Source organism: Balaenoptera acutorostrata, chromosome 12 (genome assembly GCF_949987535.1).
Source record: "Balaenoptera acutorostrata chromosome 12, mBalAcu1.1, whole genome shotgun sequence".
NCBI lineage: Eukaryota > Metazoa > Chordata > Mammalia > Artiodactyla > Balaenopteridae > Balaenoptera > Balaenoptera acutorostrata.
This window is the reverse complement of record NC_080075.1, coordinates 63,417,833-63,440,953: the sequence shown is the minus strand read 5'-3', so window position 1 is coordinate 63,440,953 and position 23,121 is coordinate 63,417,833.

Here is a 23,121-nt window from a genome sequence, read left to right as displayed (position 1 = left end):
TTTTGAATTTGTTACTTCTTGAACAAGGTATTAATATATATTTATTTTCTGAGTATTATTTGATATCTCTTTTATATTATTTTCTTCTTCTGTAGGTTCCCTTTGGTTTGTGGTGAAGACAATCATATCACTTGCAAATAATAATTTTCATTCTCCTTCCTTCTACACCCCCTCATTTTGTTTCATTGGCTAGAACCTCCTCCTCATTGTTAAAATAGCATCAAGGTGGCCAACTCCTTACAGTCTTCCTGACCTTTAACATGAAGAACCCTATTTTCCCACTATTGCACGCGGTATAGACTACATAGGTCTACGTTAATGTTCTGTCATTCATTAAAGAAGTAGTCTTCCAAAAAAAAGAGTTCAGCTTTAGCTCCAGTGAAGGTGAAACACCGATTAGACATCCCAGTGGGGAATGTAGAGTTGGCAGTTGGTTATAAGAATCTGGAGTTCAAGGCAAAGCCGGAGCTGGAACTAAGCATATGGGATTGCTCAGCACACAGAGGGAATTTATCGCCATGAAACTCAGTGTTCTCACCCTGGAGTGAGTGTGGCTGGAAAAGAGGGCCCTCAGGACGGAGCTCTGGGGAACCCGGGATGAAAGGATGATGAGATTACAAAGAGGAAGAGGATCCAGGAAGGGGACCGCAAAGTTGGAGGAAAACCCAGACTGGTGTGTCCAGGAAGCCAAGAAAAGAAAAAGATTCACAGTGATCCCAGGGGCTTCCAGAGGATGCTTATAGGCAGCCGGTAAGGGGACTGAGACTCAGAGAGACCGGGCCATGCTGTTTCAGGGCTCAGGCTGCTACCTCTTCCAGAAAAGGAGGCCCCTGAGTCTAGAACATGCTTCACTCAGCACAGGGCAGGCAGCACTGTGGCCACACACAGGCCCGGCGCCCTGCTCTGTGAAAAGAGCCCTTTGTAACTTCTTAAGAAGGAAACACCTCCATCAGGGGAGGAACACTATTCGCTTCCTGTTAGAACAGACTGACTCAGGATCAAGCTCGGTGCCAGCCCATGTCCACAGGGAGCAATGAAGGAAAGAGGGGGAAGGGACAGGCAGGCTTGTGTTCGGGGGGACTGGCTTAGCAAGAAAGGCTCCGGAGAGCTTAGCTCGTGGGGGGCTGCCGGCCACAAACCCAGCCTCTCTCCATCAGCAACTCTCCTCTCCCCTCCATAGGTCTGTTCTCTTGAAGCGCTGAGAAGTGGCATAAAGGCAGCCAGTCTGTGCACTTAGTGGGGGGGTTAGTTTAACTCTTAGATGCCTACCAGCCCTTTTGGGGGAAGGTTAAAGCCAATTATTCTTTCACTCATTCAGCAGCTACTTGCTGAGTACCTACTTTGTGCTAGGCTTGTGGAACACAGTGGTCAAAAAGACAGACCTGTTTCACATCTCCCCCTGACCTTAGAGTCTGGTGGGAGAAATTAAACAAACACAAACACCTTTATAATCACAAGTTCAATAGGCCTGTAAGGGAATGTTCCCAGGGACATATGATGGCAGTCCTGATGGATGCCAGGCAGAGATTCCTGCCTCAGGATGTGCTAGAATCTGTAAAAGCAGGAGGCAGGGGGCAGGGGACAGGAATCTGACCCCTGTGCTTTTAGAAGCTGGCCAGTCAGTTATGCCAGGGCCAGGATGCTTTAGGTCCCCCAAACCCTGATCAAATAGTGGAGCATGGAAACGGGACAGTTGCTCCTGTCAGGTATGGAGAAGCTGCCTCTGGCTGCCTAGAGCTGCTGCTATAGAGGGTGTTGGCCCCTTGGGGCAGCAGCCTGGGGCCCAGCAACCACTGCCATGAGGTGCCCAGTGTTCCTGAGGCAGAAACCGCAATACTCACCATCATCAGCAAAAATGTGTGACTCTTTTGTTAAAAGACAAGCAGAGGATCATATAGTAGTTCTATTTTTAAGTTTTTAAGGAACCTCCATACTGTTCTCCATAGTGGCTGCACCAATTTACATTCCCACCAACAGTGCACAATGGTTCCCTTTTCTCCACATCCTCACTAACAAACACTTGTTATCTTTTGTCTTTTTGATAATAGCCACCTCGACAGGTGTAGGGTAATATCTCCTTGTGGTTTTTATTTGCATTTCCCTGATGATTAGAGATGCTGAACACCTGTTAGCCATTTGAATTTCTTCTTTTGAGAAGTGTTTATTTTCATATGTACTGAAGATATTTCAATAAGCTGTTAAAAAAAGGAGGGGAGAAAAGGGAATGTCTCTGCCTCTTGTGAAAGTCAAGGGACATTCCACATAGGCTTCTTCAGGGTTGTGACTATCTCTGCAGCTTAAGTATACTCAGCTAGTCAGCTTGGTCTGTACCCCACAAACATGTACCCCACAGACACGCACCCCTGACGCCTCCATACATCGCACACACACTCCTACAGAGAGGACAGTGAAAACAGGCTACCGCAATTCATGTATATGCTCTGGATTCAAGTGTTCTTTTATTTATTTTCTGGTTACTGCATATTAAGCTAAACTTTCCTCTGATGGTTGAAAATACCTTAGTCTCTTTTCTTACATATATCTAAACACCGAAAGTTATTATATTGTTTGTGGACAAAAGAGGAAATCTAATCCTCAAGTCTTTTACTCTGAATTTCAGTTTTCACTGTGTTATGATTGTACCTACAGGAGGTTGGAGTGAATGTATGGAAAAGATAAATAAAGACTTATTTGGATATAGGACATTATCGTTCCCTAGGTGTTTACACTACGTTACTTCATTTGATCCATGCAACTGTCCTGTGAATTAGGCAAAAAATATTTCACTTTTACAGATGAGGAAATTTACATCCTGAGATGTTAAGTAACTTACTCAAAGGTCAGATCATTAATTTGTTTGTTTTTTCATCTTGACCACTATATTCCTCTGTACTAGTTTCAGGATTCTATAATGGAAGTTATACATATTTTAAGCTAAATTCATAGTTGTCTTAATATTCATCTCTTCCTAAAATTATGGGCAGGAAATCTGTCTCACAAAGAACACTAAATTTATTGTTTGTCTGGCTAATTAAATTTTACTGTATTTTGTTTTAATCCTGTTAATGAAACTTTGCAAATAGCCGAGGAGATTTCCCCTAGAGTCCCAAATAAAACACAGATGGATCATATACACATCCAACTCAATTACATGGCAGTTCCAAACTCTTAATTTCAACCTTTCATTGGAATGAAAATTTTACTTTCTTTTCACCAGGTTTTTTTTTTTGTTTTTGTTTTTGTTTTTTTTAGGGCTAAGGAAAGGAGTAGGGGGTGGGGTGTATGGGAGCATCTTTGTCTCTTTGGACGATCAGCAGCGCCATCTACTGTCAATCAATAAAATAATGAAGCATTACAACTCGTCAATGAAAATTAAGGCTTAATGAGGGAAAGACAATTTTATAACCCCGGTATTTAACCAGTAAAGATTTGTAAATACACATTTTTTATTTTAGATTATGACATCCTTAAGCAACTTACAGAAAGAACCAGGTAAAATGAAAATATAATGATTTATGTAATGCTTAAGAGGACAAACTTCGGAAGAGGATAAAATATGGTGTTTCAGCTAAACCACTTAGTAGATATGTGACTTCTCTTACCCTCAGTCTTTTCATCTATAAAATATGAATAATTATAAGGTTATTTTGCTGATTAACTGATATATATAAAATTTACTCTGAAGCTAGTAGAACAAGGTAGCTAGTGTTATGTGATATTTATTGAGCATATGCTTAGTATCAGACTATGCTAGAAGAAACTTTCTTCACAGCAGTACTGTGAGATGGGGAGATTCCAAGATAGTAGGTAACAAGACCAAGATTACACAGCTAAGTAAGAGCTAAGTTTAAATCCAATGTTGCTTCTGGTTCTAAAGTTATTCTCATTCCTATTAACTCACAAAACATGGCTCTGAATCCCCTACCAATATATCTGTGGTGGTTTGCTTTGGGGCCCTCAGTGAGAATCTGCTTTTGATGTATTGATACAGGTCCCATCGTTGTGGTCTGATGCAGTGTATAAATGTGCCGAGTCTGCCTAACCATGCTGTGAGTGTGTGTGTGTGTGTGTGTATAAATTACTTCCTGAAAGTAATTTCAGGAAGACTCTTCGAGAGTTTGATATGCAACGGATGAAAAGGATGATGAACCTGCAGTTCCACGAGTCCTCAGAGCATCTTGTACAAACCTCTGTTACTATCATCTCACTGTGTTATTAATGGATTTTTAGAGGTGTCTTTCTCTCTGCAATAGAATTCCTCAAGGGCAGAACTCATGCTTGTTAATGAATGAATGGATGAATGAAAAATGATTACATATCATTTCTACCAGGATGAAGAGGTGGATGGGGACCTTAAATTCTCTCCCACTCCAGCACATAGTAATTACTCATTTGAGATTTATTGACTTGAACTGAATCTGGTTGGCTAAAAATTGTCCTCAAGGTATTTCCTTACAGACAAATCACTTTAGAGCTGCTATCCTTTCCTCTTTTTAATAACTAAATCCAAAGAGAATATCTTTTAATTAGAATTTCTTCTGTAGGGAATGTGAGAAGATTTTACTGAGATTCAAAAATATCAATAATTAGAAACTGATAAAATGCAAATACAAATCACAAAATTGCATCGTCAAAGTGGCATTTAAAACTCAAGGTGTTTTGCCACTCATCTGAGAATAAGGAGGAGGGGAGAAGGGGTGGGGGGGCGGAGAAGAAGCAGCCTACCTCACGGAAGTGTTTTAAGTGAAATAACATACATAGAGCAGCTAGCGCTTACTACTAACTTCGTTCTCACTCACTTCATGCTTTCACTTAAAAATATATTTCCTGAGCTCCTACCGTGTGTTGGATAGACAGTGTTCTAGGCCGTGTTGGTACAAGAATAAACAAAAAAGACAAAATCCTACACTCATGAAGCTTGCATGGAAGTTGGGAGTGGAATGGCAGGCAAGGAATTTGACAAATAATCAAATGAAGTGCTATGGAGAAAAGCAAAGCAGGAGCAAGAGACCAGAGTGCCAGGAAGTGCTAGTCTAGATAGAACAGGCATTGAGCGCATCGCTGAGCAGTGATACTTGAGCAAGGAGCTGATGAAGTCTTTTGAGGATTTCTGGGGGAAAGCGTTCCAGACAAGAGGACAGGAACGAGGAGGAGCCCTAAGATAGAAGCATGGTTGGCTCCGTAAACACCACAAGGTGTTCCTTCCCACCCCTGCTCCTACACCTGAGCCCTTTGGTTTTCCCAGTGATGGCTTCCATGATCATATTGATTTAAGGTACGTAAGGATTGGCCACATCTGTGTACGTAGATGTAACAACACCACTGACAAACACTAGTCCTTGCAGTATGCCCCAAAGGTTATAAAGAAAAATAGCCAAGGTGAAGTTCTCTGTGGCAAAGCTATTCCTGCTTTATAACTATTCGATTTTACCATGCTATAAAGGGTTTCCAGGCTAGACCACAGGACCCTACCTAACATCTAATGTAGATGGAATGTGGCGTATTTGTAATAGAATACAGTGGAAAGCAACCCTGTTACCAGAGTATAGCACGATGTTCTAAATTCCATTTCAGCTCTGACATTCGGTCCAGCTATGATGTACAAAAGGAGAGAAGGGAAAATTCATTACCTGTACTAGGGGTTGAATGGGGCTTTGTGGGTTGACCTGGAGACCCAACAAACACTTCTAACATTCTCTCTGCAGAAAAATGAGTTCTGGGTTTCAAATGCTACACTTACAGACGTTCCAAACACAGACCATTCACGAATTAAGGACTTCCTGTGTTGGGTCAGAGTGTCCCTGGTGGCAGCAAATAGGAAGAGATTAAAGAACAGAGCCCAGAACTACTGTAGATGGAGCATCATGGGGGAAACACTAATCATGACAGAGAAGCCAGACAGATCATCAGAGAGCCGAAAGCTGCAGCGCTGCATAGCTAGTGCTGGTCAAACATCAGGCAGGCAAACCACAGTCTGTAGACTACACTGTGAAGCCTTCTGTAGAAGCCAACTGATCAAGCTCTGTAAAGAAAGAGACTGAAAGATGTGAGCATGTTTTCTTTTCACATGTTGCGGGTACATGCCCTTCTCCCTAGGCAGCCTGAGGCATCATCTGTCTCTAAGATTAAGATTGTTACAGCAGTAATGCAAAGTGGAAAAAAATGATATTTGAATAATAGCTTTAGTTATTTAAAATAGGATTTTGCAGCAAAACACTAAGCTTGAAAACTAGGCCTAATTCATAGTAAGAGAAAGTGTTCCAAATTCTTTTTTTTTCCTTCTTTCACATATGAAAGTCCATGCAGGACCGTTAAAGTCCATATAGGAAACTAAAAAAGAGGAGAGGAAAGTCTTTCTCTTTAGACCCAGGGAAGGCTAGGAAAGAGAACAGAGAAAGAAGCTGGTTGAGTAGGTTAGACAACAAGCATCTTCATACTCCCTTGGGCAAAAAAGCACCAAGAAGTTTGCACCAGTGAATATGAATCAACTCACTGCTCTATTCATCAAGAAAATTTTATTAACCTAGAGGGATGGGATAGGGAGGGTGGGAGGGAGGGAGATGCAAGAGGGAAGAGATATGGGAACATATGTATATGTATAACTGATTCACCTTGTTATAAAGCAGAAACTAACACACCATTGTAAAGCAATTATACTCCAATAAAGATGTTAAAAAATTTTTTTATTAAAAATCTTTTAAAATTTGGCTGAACTAACACATTGTGCTTAATGATACTGTAAAAATGGAATGACATCAAGGTCAACATGTTTGATTCAAATCATTGTCTTCATTATGCGCAAATATAGATGCTGATCCATGACAATAACGATGATGTGTGATGGTTATTGAGGGGAAAAGTTCTATCAAGTCAAGAACATTCAACCTATGAAATAAACTCATCACGTTTCTGCGAATTAAGAAACCAGTTTAGTTCCAGCTTTTGTAGATGTAAATTGGGCAGCTGGACTTGCTTATTTTTTTGAGGTCCTCAATATTTTTAATGATCATAATACTTCCACGCAAGGAAGGCAGCATGTTCTTCAATGGTAGAGAAGATCAAAGGGCAAACACAAAAGTTAGAAGCTTAGAAGCACAGTTTCTACATACTGTGATGACACAGTTAACCACTGAGATAGGTGATGATCTTAATAGAGCACACTGGAGAAAAGTTATCACCAAACACCTTATGCATCTGCACCCTTGAATGTCTTGAATTTTTCCATTGAAAGAAGATTCACACATGGCAAATGCATGGGTATGAAAGCCATTTCCTTCATTAAAAGACCACTTAGATATTCCACTGTAATGAGGAGGAAAATACTAGAATTTTTCCTTTCATTTTAAATTAAAATGTTTTAATGTTTAATATGCAAAATATCAGTAGAAGTTTCCATAATTCATAAATATACATATACTAGGAATGTAGGCTCCAACAGTTTTTGCTGATTGGGGTACACAATCAATAAAGTTTGAAGTCCACTGGATTAGAAGATAGAAATATCAGGATATTTTAGCTTGATGGAATTAAAGATTTGATTTCTTTAATTCTCCCTTGTACTGATTCCTTCTGATTATGTCCTGCCATATATGTGTGTCTCTATGGAAAGAGAATGTTGATGATACGGACTTTGAATATTTCCAAACCTGTGGCTATGTTTTCTTATGCTAAAGTCATAAAGCGGTTTCTGATTATGATCTAGTTTGTCCCTTGGCTTAACTACAGGGAAAATGTGTAAATGGTCCAGCCCATTTTTCTTGTGGAGAACCGAGTAGCTGGCGTTTGGGTGTTTCCTTAAGTCTCTTGCAGTTAGTCTCTCACCTGAGTTAATCTCCCAGGGTCTGAGGAGTCTGAGGCCTTCCTTGTGGGGATCCTGGAATGAGGTGTAGGAGCTATTCAACAAGATCCTCCAGCCCCCAAGGGCCTTATTTTTTCCAGTGGTTTCCAAACTGTGCTCCGAGAGCCCTGCACTTTCACGGTGTTCTCCGTCCTACCCTATCCCCATTTCACAGTTCTGCGTTAGTCCATTTTATATTCAGCTTCTCCTAAGATTTGCTTCTAAGAAAAGTTAAAAAACTACTGCCTTACCTGACTGCCACCATTTGTATCTGCTCTCAATGCTGAATTCTCTGGTTTCATCCCATTTAACCTGGAAACCCCCAGGCCCACCTTTTCTGGGATGAGCGTTTCTTTCCAGGCTGCGTCTGTTGGCCTCTGCACCAGTTCAGGTGCTCCAGGCTATGCAGGCTCCTCCCCACTCTCAGCTCAGCGTTTCAGGGATTCCGGGGCCCCCGCCAGTGACACCTGTGTCCACTTCTGCCTATGGCCTCCTTAAACTCCAAAGCTCTCTGGTCCTCTGTAGCTCCTGTGGAATCTAGCCCCGTCTACACAGTAACTGCTTAATAAAGTTTTCTTGATGTGAATTACTGATGAAGGAAAAGTAGAACGTGTTAGGAAATCAAATTCAAGGTGCCAGTGAAAAGACTTTAATAAAGTGTTGTCCCGGCGTAATATCTGTTTCATGGTTGCCATAGAAACCAGGCCGCTCTTCAGGCCTCAGGCTTTGAAGCCCAGATGACTGAGGACAATTGACCAGAGAAAATGCAGGGAAGAAGCCATTCCGAGTAAAGAGGGACCTTGACCCAGTTACTCAATTTCCTTATCTATGAACCCAGGGGAACAGACTTGAAGACATCTTAATCCCTGGGCTGGTATTCAGCCTATGCACCCCCGTAAGTGCATTCCAGGTGTTCATATATCTTAAAACTTTCGTACTATTTCGTAGGTTGGTAAATAGCTGCTGGTCCATCTCCCCTGAGGGCTCCCCTCCAACCCCCTCCCCACCCTCACTGTCCGGACTCTCGCTGTCCCTCTCCATTCCCCCTGGATCTAGCAACTAAATGGCAAATGCCTGACCCAGCAGGGGACTTCCAGACCCAACCCAGCCCTGTGGCCTTTGTAAAATACTTCTGCGCCCACCCTAGTCACGCCCCTGACAAATCTGGCAATCGAGCCCCCTGGAGTCCACAAAGGGAACATTGGTTAGACCCTCCTTGGAGGGTTTGGTTGGGTCAGAGAGATGAAGATTTGCTTGGGCCTCTATGACCGACCCAGTCTGGCTGTCCAGATTGCATCTCATTCTATGCACTGGAAAGAAGGAAAAGACACAACCTACAGGGGTCAGCTTGGAGCCTGCAGCCCTGGAAAGGCAAACAGATCACTCCTGGACAATCCATAGCTCGGTGGGACATCCCTTCATGAGGGCTGAGTTTAAGCTGCTTGCTCAGATTTACTCTGCTGACCCAGGCCACAGCCAATGCATCACAAACCCAAGGTTACTGTTGGAGATAAAGGAAAGATTTGTATGAAAAATAGAGCTGGAGGAAGGGATTTGAGGGTCAAGTCCACAGAAATGCACCTGAAGACTCAGAGAATTGCCTGGATCCATGTTTCTTTCCTTTCACATCCTGTGTGGTGTATTGATGGCTAAACCCTGGCTTGATATCTCAACATTGTAAAATGCTTTGCAGTCTGCAAAGAAATTTAATATGCCCAATTGTATTAGATTTTCACAACAGCCTTATGCTGGGCAGTAATTATTATTAGTCATTTTATAAACAGGGAAACCAAAGAAACTCAGAGAGTTTCGATAACCCGCCCACAGCCCTTTTGAAGTCAGGCCCTCAGACTTTAATCCCAATGTTTCCTATTACATCATGTTGCTTCTTAAAGTCCTTTGAATCAAGACAGTGCCCTCTTTTGTCTGACTTAGTAGGAAGCAGCCCAGTGAAGCTTAGCGATTTATGTTCATTTCTAAAGCAAGTAGGGGCAGCATGCTAGATTAGGTGAAGGCTGAAAGGAAGTGTAAGACAGGGTCTCGGGAACTCGCTGCCTTGTCAGTAAAACAACACGCGTATACATGAAACCCTTAAAGAAAAATATAAGAATCCATCTTATTTTTTGTCATTAGCACTTACTGATTTCTCTACACAGGGAATATCAGATGAGTACAGTTCATTGCAACATTGCCTTTTCAATAGCAAGTGAAATAAATACAAAACCTAGCAGTAGAAATTTTCCTTTTTGGAGGTGTTCCTATAAGCAAGGAGAAAGAATAGCATGACAGATTTAGTTAATGAGAAGAAGGATTTCCCAGAATTGGAAAAGAATGCAGAAGAAGAGTAACCTATTCTGACTGTAGTATTGGGAGAGGCACCTACTCTGATTGCAGCTCTAGGAAAGGCATAAAATTCAAGTACGGCACGTTTGCTGAACCCGCTAAGGGAAAGAGTTAGTTATGAAGAAGCCTTTATACACCCTCACATCTGTCCTCACCTGTCTGGGTTTCTCTATGTGGATTTTTCTCTGTGGAAAATGAGACTAAATAACTTTTCATGTAGTTTCGTGATTTGATGATCATTTTACCTGCCATGTATATCAGGAGATGAAGATATTTTTATTCTTTCAGCAGCTGGCAGGTGAACTCCTCTTCAGAAGAGTCCCATCCCTGTTGGGAAAATACTCAGTAGGGCCTCTCCGAGCAGGTTAGCCTCAGGGAGGGGGTGGGTGGGGGATGGCACCAAGGCCACGTGGGAAGGGCATACAGTGCCAGGGGGTGGGATTGTCTGCTCCCTAGGGAAGGATGGAGGTGGAGTTAGAAGGTGGAAGAGGGAAGGAGGGGAGGGAAGGTGTAGGAGATGGCAGAATATGGAGTGGTGTCACATGACCCCTTATGACCCTCCCATGATGCCATTAACTTCAAGAGATGATTGAGGAGAGTGACCAGTTCCAGAAAACTCCAAGAGCCTGAGTGTCCAGGTTGAGGGAAGGCAAAACAGAGAAATGTTCGTGAATGCAGGAGCTTAGTCAAGTTCCATTAGAAAGTTTCCTAAATCCCCAAAGGGCAAGGAGGTCTTAGCTGACATCTGGACTCCAGAGTTAATGACTTTAAGACATTTTTTGTATCTGAATCAATACAAATTGCTTGCTTTATCAGTTTTCAAATTTCCAGGGGGAGGTTGTACCAGGTATCTTTTCGGTCTTCCTCAACTCAAGACACCATGATGCCTCTTATGTTCTAAGTTACAGTTTCTGAAAATCTGGACTTTGAAAGCCCTCCAGGTGGTCTGTGGTTGCCCAAATGCAATGAGTAGGGTTTTTTTAAAGAGTATTTTCTGCTAGAGATTTGAATTCTCCATAAAAGGGTACAGAAATAGATATCTGAAATTATAACCACAGAGATGGTCATATGCTAGGCAAACACTTCAAATGGTGTGGTGTGTGTGTGTGTGTGTGTGTGTGTGTGTGTTCTGTGGTTGCAAGCAGAAACTTTGAGATAGGTGGTCCAAGGGATTCCTTCCGTGTGGTTTACAGTCTAAAAATCTCATTTGGGATGAAATTAAGCCAAACACTTTCAAGACAGTAAGAAATCAAGCCACTTTGTTTGAAAATCTTTAAAACTGATATTTCAACTGAGAAGATATCTTGACCCTAAACATTTGCAATTTCATTTCTGACCCTAATGGAGGGTATCTTGGCCACACCACACTCACATTCAATTTTATTTCTAGTCGTGTAAATAACTACTCAGCTTTGAAGTTCAGTGCTGAGTCCTATTTTTAGGGGATGGTTTGGGAAGAGATTGACTAGGAAATCCATGCTTAGAGAGGGTCTTTTGAAAACCTTCATTAATTTTTTATCATTGTACTTATTTTCTAACTTCAATATTAAAAAAATGCTGTTCCATCCTTTCATTCAAAACTGTGACAAGAGTGCAGATCATTCAGAGAGCAAGAATTTGGTGGCAGTATAGTTTTATTTAATTTCCCCAAATCATAAAAGCAGTCTAGGACGATAAAAGAAAAACACTGAGGACATCTTCAGCAAAGCTAGGTGAAGAGGAATTCCCACAACTTCAGAGTATGGGTGGGGGTGTCAAAATATGAGACAGCAGCAGGGCCTGAGAGAGAAAGGGAAGTCCAGAAAGATCTTATGATGAGGGGATTCATAAATTCCCAGCACAACGCACCCCTGAAAGGAGAGGGTCATACATTATGTGAGAACCTAGGTGAGCACACTGAAAAACCTCCAGTGAGAAAGACTCCCAGTTTGGTGGGGGAAGGTGGCTGGACTGTGCTGTTGTGTTAGGCTGAATCACAACCCCCCAAACATATCAGGTTCCAATCCTTGGAACCTGTGACTATGCTTCCTTACGTGGCAAGGAGTCTTAGCAGATGTGATTAAGGGTCAATGAGGTCATTATCCTGGCTTATCCAGGTGGGCCTAAGATAATCACCCCCCTCATAGGAGGGAGGCAGGAGGATCAGAATCAGAAAGGAGATGTGACAACAGAAGCAGAGGTTGGAGCGGTGTGCTTTAAAGAGGGAGGAAGTGGCCATAAGCCAAGAATTCAGGCCGCCTCGAGACTCTGGAAAAGGCAAAGAAATGTATTCTCCCTGAGAGCCTCCAGAGGGGGTCAAGTACTGCCAATACCTTGCTTTTAGCCAAGTGAAATCCATTTTGGACTTCTGACCTCCAAAATGGCAAGCTAATAAATTTGCATTGTTTTAAGCCCCGGAGTTTGTGGCAATTTGTTAGAGTGGTAATAGGAAACTAGTACAGATAGAAACTACATTTCCCAGAATCCCCTTTACTATAAGTATTGGTTAGAGTTGACCAAGAGATGAACTTAGACAAGATGTGGGATGCAGGAATGAGTGAAGCAGGAGCCATTCCTCTCTGCAGGTCTTTGTGATGAGGTGAGGTGTCCTGTAGGGTCCTTGCTCTCCTCTGTTCCATGTCTGGCTGTTCTTCCACACTGCAGGCCCTGCTGGTCCATAGCGGCCCCAGGCCTCCCATCAGATGCTTGCTGTGAGCACACAGAGGCTATAGCTACACCAAGGCAAGAGCTTACTATAGACCCCTCCTCGAGTTCCCCTCGATAGCCCACCTCAGCGCTGGACACTTGGGTTCTCAGATTCCACTGCCTTCTTCAACCCGTCCTCTAATGCCAGAGCCTCAAGAAGATTACTTAGACAATGTTGGAGTGTCTCAAAGTGATTATACCATTTACTTTGCAATGAGTGGAAGTTTCTCTTGTCCCAAAACTTCACAACACTTGTCGTTAGCAGGTTCCTAAATGTTGACCAATCTGTAAGCTATGTGCTGATATAACCCTGTGGGCTTAATTTGCATTTCCCTGTTAACTAATGAGGTTGGACATCTTTTAATATTTATAGTGTCCTTCTGGATTTGCTTGCTTGTAAAGTGCATGTGACGTTGGCATATTTTTCTACTAGGTTATCTGCCTTTTTCTTATTGATTCATGGTTCTTTATATACTCTGGATATTTGTCACTCATCAATTATATGTATTGCAATAACCTTGTCCCAGTTTGTGGCTTGTCTTTTCACTATTTCACTTTTTAAAAAATTCCTAATTTTGATGTGATCAAATTGTAACAGTCTTTTTTTTTTTTTATGGTGAGTGCTTATTGTGTATACGTTAAAACCCAGCAATTCTACTCCTGGATATATGTCCTAGAAAAACTCGTGCAAAATTCTCCAGGTGCAGAAATATTCATAGCAGCATTGTTCTTAATAAGAAAAAAACCCCCAAACCTAGATGCTCCCTAAATGTCCATCAAGAAAGGAGATGAATCCATGTAGGCATATCCATACAAAGTAATGAACTACAAACACACACATTTACATGTATTTATTTCACAAACATACTGTTAATGGGAAAAAAAATAATTATTAAAATTCAAAATCAGCGCAAGTTAAAAAAATACGTTATTTGGGGATAAAAACAGAGGTGTTAAGCTTTAAATAAAAGGAAGGGGGCCGTTCTCACAAACCTCAGGATTAAGGTTACCTCTGGGGAGAAGAGGGAACATGAGATGAGAGGGGCACACAGTACTGGGGCTTCTAAAGTTCTTTTTATGCCAAGAAGTATTTGCATAGCTCTTTGCTTTATTATCTTCTTTGAAATGAGAATATGCTTTATATACTCATTGTTATGTGATCCATTTTTCCAATAAAATATTTTAACAGATATTACTCTCCTAACAATAGTATCTGTCATTTGGTTTAGGGGAGCTGAATAGAAGATTCTGCATATTTTAGGGGAGCAGTTCCCAAAAGCCAGCTGTGGAGCTGTTGCATCAGAATCACGTAGGCCTTGTATTAAAACTATAGACTGCCAGCCCCCACCCAGGCTACAGAATCACAATGTCCAGGGTGTGGCTGAGGATCAGTGTCTTTTTTTTTTTTTTTTTTTGCAGCTCAATATCGAAAAAACCACAGATTTAAGGCATGTGGGATCTTCCCGGACCAGGGCTCGAACCCGTGTCTCCTGCATTGGCAGGCGGATTCTTAACCATCAGTGTCATTTTGACCAGGTAATTTTGTACCTAGGTATGTTGGGCCACCCCAGAGCACTCAGTCCTCGGCAATAATCTCAGGGCGTTTGTGGCTCCCTACTGCCCTCTCATGGCCAGTTTTTCCACCCAAACTGAGCTGAGTAAGCCAGCCAAAATGCGCAAGGGAGCAGATTCTGTCCTGGATCAGTGGTCTGTCCCGGGTTGGTGGTGGCTCTGAGGACTTTGCATGGTTGAGCTAGATGCCAAAACATGGCACCTAGAACCCACTAGCTTGTCTGGTATTTCTGTTGAAGTCCTAAGTGCTCTCTTCCGTCTTACTTTCCTGAAACTTATCTGTGCTCCTTCTGACAGAGATGATCTCAGGGACCCACAGACCCCCTCCTATCTGCTCCAGACCCTCCTGCCCACAGAGATGCTCTAACTCTGGATCCTGCCTCCCCATCTGGACCCACCATTCTCACACCCCTGCCCTATGTTACCTGGTCTCCTTTTCTGCCTGAACAAGCATCTGTGGTCTAACTAGACCCCTGGTCCTGTGCTCTCCTGCAGGATCCTCTCCTGCCCGTGACTTCCACAAGACCGGGGCTGTAAAGAAGCTAAGACCCAAAGCCACAGAGAACCGCAGCCCTGAGGCAGATGAAGGCTCTGAGGCTTCATTGAACATGCTCAGTGCCTGCGGCTTCTCCCACCTCCAACTTCCTTCCTCCTCCTTTTTCTGTCTTCCTTCCTCAAATGGTCAGAGTTTCTGATTCCTCACATTGAGCTTGCAATGGGCAGGTTGGCGCAGAAAAAAATCATGGAATTGGTGTAACTCAAAGGAGGATCCTGGACCAGACCCCAAGGGCATATTTTAAGTGCGTGGAATTCCCACTTATTTTGCCCCACCTCTATCTCCAGCTCAGACCCTGTAAGAATCCTGAATTTAGACCCTGTTATTACGCACGGCCACTGACCTCTCTTGAGTGACTAAGTCCCTGCTTCCTCTTCAGGAGGTCATAACCTGCCCAGCAGAAGGGAGTGAAGTATGATGATTAAAAATGTGCATTTAGAATAAGAATTGGATTTGGAATCTTTGCTTGCTTATATGCTGGGTGGTCTTGGTACATTCTTTTAATGTCTCTAAACCTCAATTTCCTCATCTGTAAAATGGGGTTAACAATATATAACTCAAGGTTTGTTGTGATTGTGAAATGAGACAGAGCATGAAAAAAAATCACTTCTGCATCACATTCAACAGAAGTGCTTAATACTAGTATTTGCTATTATTTATTATGAAGTCTAGACCTTTTAGAGCTCAAAGGGCTGTATCTTTGGGGTGGAGTTACTCAGACCCCTGGGCAGCAACTGTTGCACAAAGGCTCTTTTCTAAGCTCCCCAGGAACTCTCTAGAGAATGCTCCAGCTTGACTCCATTCTGACCGTCTCCAAATTCCATCATGACTCTGACCCAGCAGCTGGAATCTTCAAGCAGGGATCACACCTGTCAGTCAAGTCAGCCAAGACCCCTGCTTAGTCTACTCCCCTTCTGCCCTTCTCCCCCTCCTCCCTGCCCTTCCTCTCACACTTTCATGAGATATTGTCTTATCCACATTCATCTACTGTCACTCAAAGTCTGGGAGTTGAGGCTTCCTGGTTCAGAGACCACTGTTTTCTAATAAGGTGTCACATAGTCACAAGCTTCAAATGTAATGGTTGAATCCCTGAAAGAAACGCTTCAGAGTGCCCCAGGAAAGCAAAACAAAACAAACAAACAAAAAACAAGAAACCTGTGACGGGCTTGATATCATTCTGCTGTGAAGCCCTCTATGCACGTGTTCTGCACCCCGCCCCCTTCCAGGCCTCTGCTCCTACCCTCAGCCCTGACTTGCTTACTCAGCGCTGCCCTCCCTAGTCAAGTCTCGGTGGTGGGGAGCGCGGACCACTCCTTGGGTTACCTCCTGCTTGAAGGCATCAGCCCCAGGGCTGTCGCAATGGTTCATTCCTAGGGACCACAGGCGGACAGAGCAACCTTTGCCTGACTCATTGGGGACGTTCCCTTAAGCCATCCCTCTGTTCTCTAGGACATAGAGCCTGGAGGGTTATTGATAGCACTGTGGGCACACTCACCTTGCATTTAACCATAAAACAAACTCTTTATTCACACTTGGACATTGGAGAAAATGAAAACCTCACAGTAACCATAAAACCTGAGTTATGAGCCCAACTCTGCACTCACTGGCTATGTGACCTTGCTAAGAATTATTTTCCCCCTCTGGGCTCCTCATCTGCCGATGAGAGGGCTGGGCTGGATGGTCTAAGAGGCCTCTTCCAGCTCTGCTGGGTCAACACCAGGTTCACGAGTGTACAAGAAAGTCATGTGAGGTCTTTCTACAGCAGCGCCCTTCTGAGAAGTTCCAGTCATTCAGCGAACATGTCTGTCTGCTTTATTGCTCAGTGAGCGTCAAGGATAGGTCCTTGACTCACTATGACAAAAATCCTTTAAGGTGACTTACTTGAGGTCACAAAGTAAATCAATTTCAGAGGCCAGAACAGCAGCCCAAGTCTCCCTCCCAGGTTTATTCCATCAAGGCAGCCCAAGGTTAAAAACATCCCAGCCACCGCCACCCACAGAAAAATTCTTGATAGATTGATATCCATGAGAAACTTCTTTTTAACTTAAATTTTAACTTGCAAAACGGTGTGTATCGAAACATGTAGATTGTCATCATTCAAAACTCTTCCTTTAAACCACATGAAACATTTAAAAATTGTGGCGAAACTACATCAATCATCTTTTTCTTTCCATTTTTTTTTTTTTAAACAACAAATTCGGTTTCATTCCACAGCCCCCATGCCACTCAGGGCCCGCAGCACTGATTCAGCGTGGCAGTACTTGGCATCTCACAGCTCTTCATTTCAGAAGCTGAATGCTTTATACGTGAAGCTTATTGGCACAGAAACCCACACAGGTTCAGCTCTGAGTATTGAATCCCTGAAGACTAGTCAGACTCCCAGGAGGAAAAACACTGAAAGCAAACATTTTTTTCCCAAGGCAACTTCTTATCTCTGACTTAGTTCCCTTATCTAAGAAAAGAGGACTGAATTCTTCCTGCTTTCCCAGAGCAGTTCTTGTATGTGTGAAGCAATGTTTATTTCTTATTTTCCTCTATCATAATCGCAACTTTCATGCAAATTTGCAAAAGGAAATTAGAGATTTTGTAGAATCTTGTGGTCAGGAAGTCTCTTTTTAGATAGGTATGCTTAATTGTGTCACCATTATTTTTTATGAATAGGCCAGTTTGTCTCAGAAAGTTCTGCTACCCGACCCAGGTAGGAAAGCAGGCTAGAGTTCCTGAAACCCCTAGGGATGGAGTAGGAGGGGGAAGCTGAGTACTGAGAGGGCCAGAGACCAGAAAAATCTCATGATCTATGATCGGGCCACAAAAGAAACAAAATGCTGGACCTTGAAACTAAAGGCCATGGGAATAACCAGAGACACCAGCAGCTGAAGCCAGAGCATGAACCCAGAGAGAGAAAGTGAACGGGGATGGGAAGAATCCCAGACTTAAAATCCCAGACTTAAAATCTTAAAATCTTAAACTGAGTTACCTTGAGTAGGCAATTTTGATTTCTCCCATCGCATTGCTAGCCAGGATTAAGGGATTAAGGATTCTTGACCCTCTATATTATTTAGGTCTCTGTTAATGATGTTTCTGGCAATGTAATATGTTGCTGGAACACATCCTCCTTTTTAATACAGGCATTCATTACTCCTTAAAGTGAAAAAGTATTAGCAGGAGAGCTAGCTCAGGCTCAGGATCAGCATTCTATTTTCTGAAGGCAGTTAATGAGCTAGAATTACTCTCAGAAGATAGGAAATACCTGAGACTGAACTATTCTGATTTGAAGGCAGGTTTAGAAATCAGACTCACTTTTATTGACACATCTGAGGGAAGATACCAAATCCGTTAATGAGGTAATTTTGTTTTCTTACCCACAAGGCTCCCTGAACAATAGCCATTCCCCTCCCTGTTCTTGCCATTTGAAAGAGCCTGCCTCCCACAACAGAGGTGCAAATAACAGTTACTAATTTTTCTAAAATATCTCCCTTTCAGCTATGGCACAGGGATGATAAGTTAAGGCCATTGAGACATAAAGAACATCTAGGGAAATCTTTTTCACTCACAGAAGTAAAGTGATGCATGAGGAGAGCCTCCATCTTCTCTCCTGCCTTTGGAGGCAGTTGTGAGAGGGCATGAGTCCTAGAGATGTGGCAGCCATCTTGCAACCATGAGGATACAAGCCTAGGATGAAAGTCAATATGCTGTGGGTAGCAGCACGGAAATATGGAAAGTGTCTGGGCTCCTAATGGTAGTGTTAGGATGCTGAATCAGTCTAACCTCCAGACTTTTTAAGATGTGAGATAATAAAAATCTTGAGTGTTTAAGGTACTTCATGTTGGTTTTCTGTTACTTGCAGCCAGAGATGTCCAAGCAATACATTAAAAGTCATGGCAGAACTAAGTCCTATAAGCTCTGAAGATGGAATAAAAATGTTTTAGTTTGTATTCTAATTTTCCTGCTGTGATTCTTTGGATCTAGAAAAATTGGACAGGGAAAATCAGGCAGATGAGAATCCAGACACTATGATTAGATATTCATTACAATTATTTTAAACATTTAAAGATAAAAAATAAATTTTAGTTTACATTTAATGATTCCTAATGTTTTAACTTTCTAGTTTTAAAGATTATATTTCCCCTCTTTTGCAAAAACCATACTGCCCAGGCCCAATTTCTTTCCTTACAGCTTAATTGCATCTACCTTCTATAACACCCTCAAGACAATATTCCTGAGAGCTCTCATCTTTAAAAGTGCTCACCACCTGGTTACTATGTTTTCCTGTTCTTTTTCTTCTTGTCCAATTCTTCCATCCTGCTGAAGGCATCTCAAACCATAGGCTTTTACATAAACCACAGACTACATAAGAATTCTTATTTCAGAAGGAAATCTTGCCTGAGTTTGCCAGCACTCGTCAGTTCATATGAAGATATTCTTAGGATCCATAGTGTATGAAAATCGAGCATTAAATTGCACCTAAAAATTAGGATACGTGATTGAAGAGACAATGATATTGCTTAAAAACTCTTCAGTGCAAGAGATCTCTCAATAATTGCATTAATATGTTATCATTTGACATGAAACATTAAGATAGTATTGTACCAAGACAAGGGAGAGACTGAGAAAACAGCCAGTACGTACAGCAGGACTTTAGAGCCCCTGCTGTGTACTGCAGAGTTCCGCTTCTGGATCTGGGTTACACACTCCACCTCCCACTTGGTCAGAGTGGCAGACCCCGTTGGCTGATTAACCCAAAACCACTCCCAATCTCCTTCACTCTTCCATTCTTCCACTCTGGAGGTCAGAAAATCCCCTTTCCTGGCTTTTCTTTCAACTAGAAATGTCTATGTGTTCCATTTCCAGCCAATGAGTTACAATCATAAGTTTCATGAGGATTTCTGAGACAGCTTTTCTTTCCTGATAACTGGCACCGTGCCTCTCTCTCCCTTCTTCCCATCTTGAGCAAATCAAGCATTAGGACCAAGAGCCAATGTTGTGGATGATAGCGCAGAAAGATAGAGTCTGGCCTTTGAAGGCATCATTGACTGGTGAATCAATGCCAGCAACCACTTGCTTTTTTTGCTTTTTTTTTTTTTTTTTTTAAAGCTACTGTTAGTTGGATTATTTTATTGTTACCTGTGGTTGAAAGCATTCCTTCGTGATAGGTATTTTCCACTTTTCTCCTTCAGGCAGAAATTCTCAGAGCTTATTACATTTAGAGCATGTGGCCAAACAAACCCACAAAATATCAAATACGTTCTTTGCTACCACCCTTATGCACCCCCTCCCTTCTAGTATCACCACCCTTTATCTAGAGACTTACAACTGCTAATGGTGAGCATGTGACTTTCACCAGTGAAATTTCCTACATATGCAGAATTCAAAGGTGGAAGAGAAAGTACTCTAACCACTGAACTTAGAAGCAGTAAGTCCCACAGGTTGGGAAGACACATCATTATCTGAATTTTAGGACTCTGCCAGACCTGGTATGAGTCTTCCCAGCCACGCCCAAATCCCAGCACACTTTCTCTCCACGTCACCTGTTACTTCCCCTGTCCATACCACCATCGCCTCTCCACTGGATGAACTGAAACCCCTCCCAGCTGGACTCTCTGCTTCTACATTTGTCCTCTACTCCATGCTCAGAGTATCCAGGCCAATTCTTTAAAAGTGAAAACCAGATCCTTTCACTCTCCTGCTTCCCATTATACTTAGAATGAAAGCCAAATGTCTTATATGGTCTCTAGCATGTGGTCCCAGCCTGCACCTCCGGTCCCATCCGGTACCACTGTCTCTCCATCACTGTGGTGCAGCTACACCAGCCTTCTACTTGTTCATCTAGCATGCCAAGCTCATCCCCAGCTAAACGCCTTTGCCCAGCTGTTCCCTCTGTTTGTATTGTCCTTCGCTTGGATCTCAGCTTGGAGCCTTCCTCCTCATAAGGTTTTCTCTAACCATCCAGTCTAAACTTGCCCCTCTGTCACGTTCCCCTATTTCAGCTTACCATAGCCATTAGCTCTGCCAGCATATTTTAGAGTTGCTGGTTTGTCTGTCGTGCCTCCCCCATGAGAATGTCATTGCCCTAAGTCACCCCGTGTGTCTTGCTGGACTCCAGAACCTTGCCAGGTACTTAGTAGGTGCACAGTGGACCCTTGGATGTAGCATAGGTTATAAACAGACAGCCTCAGTTCATAGACTTGTAGCAAAATCTTTTAAGTCACATGAACATGTCTTTTTCCTTTCAAGACCCCCAAAGACGTCTATGGAATATGTTTATATAAAGTCTTCAGAAAGAAATCAGGAAATGGTTTCCATCAACAGGATCCAGTAGTAAGTGACTCTAGATGTAAAGACAAATTTAAATAGGTGCCTAAATGATGTGATTTCAGGGGTTATGACACAGCCTCCTACCCCTAAAATTCATCTAGGGCAGAATTCCTCAACCTCAGCACTGCGACATTCGGAAATGATAATTCTTTGTTACGGAGAGCCATCTTGAACATTGAAAGAAGTTTGGCAGCTTCCCTGTCCGGTGCCTCCTACATGTTAATAGCTTCTCCCCAGTCATAACAACCGAAGTGTCTCCAGAAATGCCCAAATTTCGCCTGGGGGTCAAAACTGTCACTGGCTTGAGAATCACTAGGGCTTATTGAGGTGAAAAGCCCACGGTCAGGGCTAATTACGTTATTCCTGCACTGGTTCTGTGCTGTTGTATCCATTTTATAGTAAACGTTAATAATTGGTAGAGATGGTCTAATTTCATTATTACTGTTCAGAGTTTTGTTTTGTTTTTTTTTTGATTGTTCATACATTTTGTTCTTCCAGTTGAACATTAAAATAATTTTGTAAAATACTCCAGAATGGCCTGTTCTGAGTTGAAATTTTGTGGATTAAAGTGGGGAAACATAACATCCGTAAAATAGTAAATCTTTATATCCAGGAATATAGCATGGCTTTTCATTTATTCCAGCCTATTTTTATGTCTCTCACTAGGGCTTTAACTTTTTCTTTATGTGGACGCTGCTCATTTACCATTCCTGCAATAAAGTACCATGACATTGTGGCTATAAGCAGGGGCTCTGGACTCACACTGCTTGGTTCTAATATCAGCTCGAGCACTTCCCAGCCATGTGACCTTGTACAAACTGTATAACCTCTAATCACAGCAGTTCTCTCATCTATAAAATGGGAATAATAGAACTTACATCACAGGTTTGGTATGACGATTAACAAGAGTTTGTTTATAACATGGAAAACACTTAGAAGAGTGTCTGGTTTATTGTAACCAGTGTTATTGTAACAAAGAAAATCTTGCACAACCATAAGAAAAGGCTAACAACTGATAGAAAAACTGCTGGTAAGCATTTAAAACTGAATATTATTTGGAGGACAATTAGGCAATATTGATCACAATTTCAAACATTTATCCCTTTGACCCAAGAATTCCAGTACGAAAAAATTTTACCTACCTATTGATATTTAAAGAATTTAATAATTTAACTGTCAATGCTCTCCAGCCAAAGACCACCAGGAGCACACCTGGAGTTGATGGTGAGGTGTCTCGAAAGAGGTTATTAGAATGAACATATAGGATTTGGGTTTGGGTTGGGTAATTTTCGGGAGGGTATAAGGAATGCTCTAGAGTGTGCATTGTCAGAAAGAGGGAGCAATTCTAGGAAGGGTATCTTAATAAATCTCACATACAAGGAGGGCAAACTAGAGGTAAGATAAAACTGTAACTAGTAAAGAATTAGCAGTTACTCATTTAGCAAGAGAGACGTGTGTTTGGCATTTTGTGTTGCAGTGTCTTATTCTGAGTTAGATGTTCCGTGAGTCGTTTATGTCCAACAAGAGAAGGCTCTATCCTCCCAGTACCATCCTCTTAGCGCCTTGCTTCCAATTCTAGTTCCGCTCCTGATATGGGTTTCTCTGTTTGCAGTGCTTTTTACGTGGCTTTTGCATAGTACCATGACAGATCAAATAAAAGACTTACTATCATGGATATTTAGATATTGTAAACATATAATACGTGTGGACAGAGTATGTGGCCTCTGTACTATTGTTTTGTGATCCCATCTCCACCTAGATTTTCAGTCTTTGCATTTTCCTTTTTCTACAACAACTCTTAATGAATTTATCC